Source organism: Lagenorhynchus albirostris, chromosome 6 (genome assembly GCF_949774975.1).
Source record: "Lagenorhynchus albirostris chromosome 6, mLagAlb1.1, whole genome shotgun sequence".
Lineage (NCBI taxonomy): Eukaryota > Metazoa > Chordata > Mammalia > Artiodactyla > Delphinidae > Lagenorhynchus > Lagenorhynchus albirostris.
This window is the reverse complement of record NC_083100.1, coordinates 112,563,238-112,569,029: the sequence shown is the minus strand read 5'-3', so window position 1 is coordinate 112,569,029 and position 5,792 is coordinate 112,563,238. Positions and strand designations below refer to the sequence as shown.

Genomic DNA, 5,792 nt, shown 5'->3' with positions numbered 1-5,792 from the left:
AGGATGGGAGGGAGATGCAAAAGGGAGGATATATGTGGATATATGTATACATATAGCTGATTCACTTTGTTATAGAGCAGAAATTAACACAATATGGTAAAGCAATTATACTCCAATAAAGATGTTAATTAAATAAATAAATAAACTTGGCCTAAAGATTGTATGACAAATATATGACAAATATATGTAACTAGATGTTGCTGTGGAAAAGACGGAGAAATCCACATTCTGGTGTGGATGAATCTCCAAGGTCTACAATACAAATTAAAAATAAAGCAGGGGATAGAACTATTAGTATAATATGCAACATTGGTTTAAAACATACATTTCATATTCTATGCCTAGAATATCCCTGGATGGACACAGGAAAGCAATAGCAAGGGGTACGCTCATAGGAGTGAAGTTTTGGGGATGGTCAAGAAGCTTGGAAGGATACATACATTTTACTATATACCTATTTGAATAGTTCATATATAACTTATGCAAGAAATTAATTTAAAAATATGCAGGATGGATGGTAGAATGGGACAATTGGTCTCCTGTTTTTGATCACAATTCTTAGACTAAGAACAAAACAAAATTTGCCAAATATTCCAAAGCTAGACCAATGATGCTAGACCAATGATGAAGGAGTTATCTTAATTAATATGGCCATTTACTTATTAAAGATGATACTACTTATCTGTACTATTTATTGCAAAGGTTTTCCTAGTTTTTCATTTGTCTTTGACTGTTTTTCCAGAAGAATGGCAGCTATTAGGCGTTAGGTGTTTTTCAAAGTCTTGTTAGCATGCTATATGGCCTCTCATCTCCCACAACCCCTCTTGAAGAACACAATGGGCGATTTCCCTGCACCTTGATACCCATGTGGGGAGTTCCAAGGAAAACCTCCCAGAACTTCATCTTTACCCTTTGGAGTTCTGGAATGTGAATTAATGCTGTACAAAATCTTGAAGAAGTCTGTTTTTGAGAGGATGACTCAAGATTCTGAAGGGGCCTTCTCGGGAGCAAGCAGCATTTCTAACTATTTGGGGCAAAGGTAAATGTTTGTTTTATAATGGGCTGGTTTTGTATCCAACAGATGGCAACTTGACTGGGTCATTTTGAATAAAACTTGCATTTTGAAAAGAACTAAGTCATCTTGAAAAGAGGGATACTTGACAGTTAACATTAGCAGAAATTGCCTGATGAGGCAGGCTTTCAGGCCTGGGAGCTCACTGGGTACATTTGTAGACATCACAGAAGAGGTCAAGAAGCTACACTTTTCAGGGAACTCCAGCACCCATGAAGCAAAAAGAATTCTCATTCAGAATCCAGTCTGCGTTGCAGATTCTATCTGTTCCAACCATATTGCCAGGAGCCAACCAGGAAACAAACCCAAAGGGAATTGAAGATCCTGATAGGAGGCAGTGAAGAGCTCAGAGGGCTAACAATAGTGAAAGTCATTAACACCTCTAGGGGCACTGGACAGAGTCTGAGATGTTGAGCCCAAGATCCTGGGTCACCAAGAAGAGGCTAGAATCCTGGGGGGCCTGTTAAACAGGGGATGGGGCTATGAAGAATTGTCACCTGTGACAAAGAGAAGGGAAAGAAATACCATGGTTTTCCCCTTTCTCTTGGTCTTAATATTTTTCCAGTGCTTTCCATTGGTCAACACCTGTCAGAGGTCACCCTCTTACTGGATGTGCTGTCACCAAGTGTTGGCAACCCTGAACTTCAGAGTAGAGGGGAAGGTGGAGGAGTGTATGTGAGACAAAGTGCCCAAAACAACCACAGCAGTCATAAAAGACCTTCCCTGTGGTACCCAGTACATGGGGGAGAGAGAAGAATCACAAGGTAGAAAACAGAGAAGAAACCAGCTATTTTCATCCATATACTTCTCACTCCCAAACCCCCTGTCCACAAAAAAACCTTTACTCAGGGAGTCTATTATGTGTACTATTAGGCAGCCTGGCAAGAATGGCCCAAGTCGATTTCACACCATGCCAAGGGCTCACAGTGTTGTGGAATCCCAGCCTTCTGTGCACCTACACTGAATTGAATCTCAGAGACAGAGTTTTGGGTGAAGCAGAAAGGAAGAACTCTATTCTTTTGTCAAGCAAAGGAGGATATAGCAGGGTAATGCCCTCAAAACTCTGTGTCCTAACCTGGAGCAAGTAGTGAGGAGTCTTATAGTAATGTTTTAAGGAGAAGGGCGTGATCAGCACATGGTGAGGTAATCAGGAGTCAGCATCATCAGCCTTCTGGTTCCAACCAGTCTAGAGTCTATGTTTTTGAGGTCAGTAATTTTCATCTGGTGGGGGACTGCTTCCTGTAAAAACAACTTAGCAATCTCTGTCAGGCCTTTATATGTATCCCTCAGGGAACTGGGAATTCAGTGACTCTGCATGTGGCTGATTTATAGTCAAAATTTTTACCAGTTTCTCAGCCAAAAAGCTATTCTTTGTTTCTGCATTGTCACCTTTTCTAATCATTAGCTCCTGAGTCAGCCTTTTACTTCAAAGAACAAGGACACAGGGGCTTGTACATGGTTGCAAAACTACACCAAACACAGGCTCTGAGACACAGACTGGTTCTAGTCACTATAGAGCCCACCAGCAATAATAATATTTTTCCTAACAAAAGAAAGTAGAGTTAGGATTTTTATGGATTCTGTTTCAAATCTGGCTCTGTTTTTGTCAATATTAACGGTTTTATTCAAGGTGTTTAAACTCTCAGAAGTGAAATGCCCTTGTCTGGCATGGGGATAGCCATGCCAATCATTTAGGCTTTCACAAGGTTCATGCTACCATCTGGGACGAGGAAGATGCCTGACAGCAATTGGTATCTTTCCACAATTTCATTAACTGGAATATTCTCAATCTCCTCTCCATCTGTGAGAAACTCAACTATTGGATAAAACCCACCTCGTCTCTTTTTTGAGATTAAATCTCTGTCTGTGATGAGTCCTGTTTATCCATCCATCTCTTTCCACCATGCTCATTCCTTAGTGGCCACATGGTACTTATTCAATATATTAAACATGAAGGATATGGAGGATGAACAGTGCCGGCGGTGACTTCACTTACACAGTAGGCTCCAATCTGCATAAGATGATTGGAACCAAGTCTAGTGCATGGTATACACTAGGGAGAGCTTGGATATTGTAATCCTATGTATGTACAGATAAGCTTTTAAATATCCCATTAAGTAATTAATATTCACTCATGTGTGGTTTGTTACTGGGGAAGTTTTCTACTATTAATTTGTATTAATTCATTCGTTCATTCATTCTTTTTTTTTTTTTTTTTTTTTGTGGTACACAGGCCTCTCACTCTTGTGGCCTTTCCCATTGTGGAGCACAGGCTCCAGACACGCAGGCCCAGCAAGCATGGCTCATGGGCCTAGCTGCTCCATGGCATGTGAGATCTTCCCGGACTGGGGCACGAACCCGTGTCCCCTGCCTCGGCAGGCGAACTCTCAACCACTGCACCACCAGAGAAGCCCCATTCATTCATTTTTAAAGGGAACTTTCCACTACATTTATTAACACAGGAAAATTCATATGCACACAAATAATTGCCAAAATTCAGTACCCCAAATACTTCAGAGAGACCTAATCTATTTTCCAGATGGTTTTCCTACAATAGATGATAGACATCTGTATTAAAATAAAGACAAACTGAATTGAACTCCCTGGGAAAATAGAAATCTTATCTATAGATATGTATCTGTATGTATTAAAAAAGTACACTTGCAGTGCTGATTCAGCAACACATATACTAAAATTGGAACAATACAGAGAAGATTAGCATGGCTCCTGAGTAACGATGACGTGCAAATTCATGAAGCCCCATATTTTTAGGATCTAGAAGAAAAAGAGCAAACAAACAATGTTGAATAACAAAATAAATGAAATTAAAAATTCTCTAGAAGGAATCAATAGCAGAATAAATGAAACAGAACAGATAAATGACCTGGAAGATAAAATAGTGGAAATAACTACCACAGAGCAGAATAAAGAAAAAAGAATGAAAAGAATTGAGGACAGCCTCAGAGATTTATGGGGTATTAAATGCACCAACATTCGAATAATAGGGGTCCCAGAAGAAGAGAAAATACTTGAAAATATTATAGTTGAAAACTTCCCTAATATGGTAAAGAAAAGAGTCAATCAATTCTAGGAAGTGAAGAGAGTCCCATACAGGATAAATACAAGGAGAAACAAGACAAGACACATATTAAACAAACTATCAAAAATTAAATACAAAGAAAAAATATTAAAAGCAGCAAGGGAAAAGCAACAAATAACATACAAGGGAATCCCCATAAGGTTAACAGCTGATCGTTCAGCAGAAAGAGACTCTGCAAGCCAGAAGGAAGTGGCAGGATATACTTAAATTGATGAAAGGGAAGAACCTACAACCAAGATTACTCTACCCAGCAAGGATCTCATTCAGTTTTGATGGAAAAATTAAAACCTTTACAGAGAAGCAAAAGCTAAGAGAATTCAGCACCACCAAACCAGCTTTAAAACAAATGCTGAAGGAACTTCACTAGGCAGGAAACACAAGAGAAAGAAAAGACCTAAAATAACAAACCCAAAACAATTAAGAATATGGTAATAGGAACATACATATAGATAATTACCTTAAATGTAAATGGATTAAATGCTCCAACCAAAAGACATAGACTGGCTTAATGAATACAAAAACAAGACCTGTATATATGCTGTCAACAAGTGACCCACATCAGACCTAGGGAAACATACAGACTGAAAGTGAGGGGATGGAAAAAGATATCCCATACAAATGGAAATCAAAAGAAAGCTGGACTAGCAATTCTCATCAGACAAAATGGACTTTAAAATAAAGACTATGACAAGAGACAAAGAAGGGCACTGCATAATGATCAAGGGATCAATCCAAGAAGATATAACAATTGTAGATATTTATGCATCCAACATAGAAGCACCTCAATACACAAGTCAAATGCTAACAGCCATAAAAGGGGAAATTGACAGTAACACAATCATAGTATAGGGGACTTTAACACATCACTTTCACCAATGGACAGATCATCCAAAATTAAAATAAATAAGGAAACACAAGCTTTAAATGATACATTAAACAAGATGGACTTAATTGATATTTACAGGACATTCTATCCAAAAACAATAGAATACACTTTCTTTTCAAGTGCTTATGGAACATTCTCCAGGAAAGATCATATATTGGGTCACAAATGAAGCTTTGGTAAATTGAAGAAAAGTGAAATCGTATCAAGTATATTTTCTGACAGCAGCACTATGAGACTAGATATCAATTACAGGAAAAATTCTGTAAAAAATAAAAACACATGGAGGCTAAACAATACACTACTAAATAACCAAGAGATCACTGAAAAAATCAAAGAGGAAATCAGAAAATACCTAGAAACAAATGACAATGGAAACACAATGACACAAAACTTATGGGATGCAGCAAAAGCAGTTCTAAGAGGGAAGTTTATAGCAATACAATCCTACCTCAAGAAACAAGAAACATCTCAAATAAACGACCTAACCTTACACCTAAAGCAATTAGAGAAAGAAGAAGAACAACAAAAAAAAAAAAAAACCCAAAGTTAGAAAAAAGAAAGAAATCATAAAGATCAGATCAGAAATAAATGAAAAAGAAATGAAGGAAATGATAGCAAAGATTAATAAAACTAAAAGCTGGTTCTTTAAGAAGATAAATAGAATTGATAAACCATTAGCCAGACACATCAAGAAAAAAAGGGAGAAGACTCAAATCAACAGAATTAGGAATGTA

At 37.8% G+C, this 5,792-nt stretch overlaps 1 non-coding gene across 1 annotated transcript; it reads left to right on the top strand.

Moving 5' to 3' along the window:
- The first annotated feature begins 3,738 nt into the window (after positions 1–3,738).
- LOC132522554 (U6 spliceosomal RNA) lies at positions 3,739–3,842 on the top strand. The gene has a single exon (XR_009541291.1). It is a non-coding gene; the product is annotated as a U6 spliceosomal RNA (small nuclear RNA).
- Positions 3,843–5,792: the final 1,950 nt, after the last annotated feature.